Source organism: Triticum aestivum, chromosome 1D (assembly GCF_018294505.1).
Source record: "Triticum aestivum cultivar Chinese Spring chromosome 1D, IWGSC CS RefSeq v2.1, whole genome shotgun sequence".
NCBI classification, from domain to species: Eukaryota; Viridiplantae; Streptophyta; class Magnoliopsida; order Poales; family Poaceae; genus Triticum; species Triticum aestivum.
In genome coordinates, this window is record NC_057796.1 from 475,176,561 (window position 1) to 475,177,054 (window position 494).

A 494-nucleotide genomic window follows, 5' to 3' on the forward strand; every position below is an offset into this window, starting at 1 on the left:
AATAATCAAGACATCTACAACTTATTAATTTAAAGTTTTAAATGTACAATGCAAAAAAACCATACAAACAAAACTGTATCATTCTCCCTTACTGATGAAAGAACTATATACGAAGCAAAATGAGTGAATCTACATTTTAAAATTTGTCTATATCCGTATATAGTTTATAGTGGAATAAGACTTACATTTAAGAACGGAGGGAGTACTAATTAAGAGGACTCAGAATATGGGTGGTGATATAGCAGGATGGTCGGCAAGGCAAATAAATGCCAGTTACGACGAACAAGACCAAATATCCATCTTCACCGTCCTCTACAATAAATTCAGACATGAGGTTGCAAAACATAACAAGCAAAATAACACACAAATTGTTTGATTCTCCCGAGAAAGGGAAGGTTGTACGGTCGTCAGATAGGAGCAAGATCATTGGCCTCATAGAGAAGATTAGATCGTTCCACATGAAGAAAATTCAGACATATCCTTGTCTATAATTT

At 34.4% G+C, this 494-nt stretch overlaps 1 non-coding gene across 1 annotated transcript; it reads right to left on the reverse strand.

Moving 5' to 3' along the window:
• Positions 1-215: 215 nt before the first annotated feature.
• On the reverse strand, positions 216-311 carry LOC123183829 (small nucleolar RNA Z43). The gene has a single exon (XR_006492823.1). It is a non-coding gene; the product is annotated as a small nucleolar RNA Z43 (small nucleolar RNA).
• Positions 312-494: the final 183 nt, after the last annotated feature.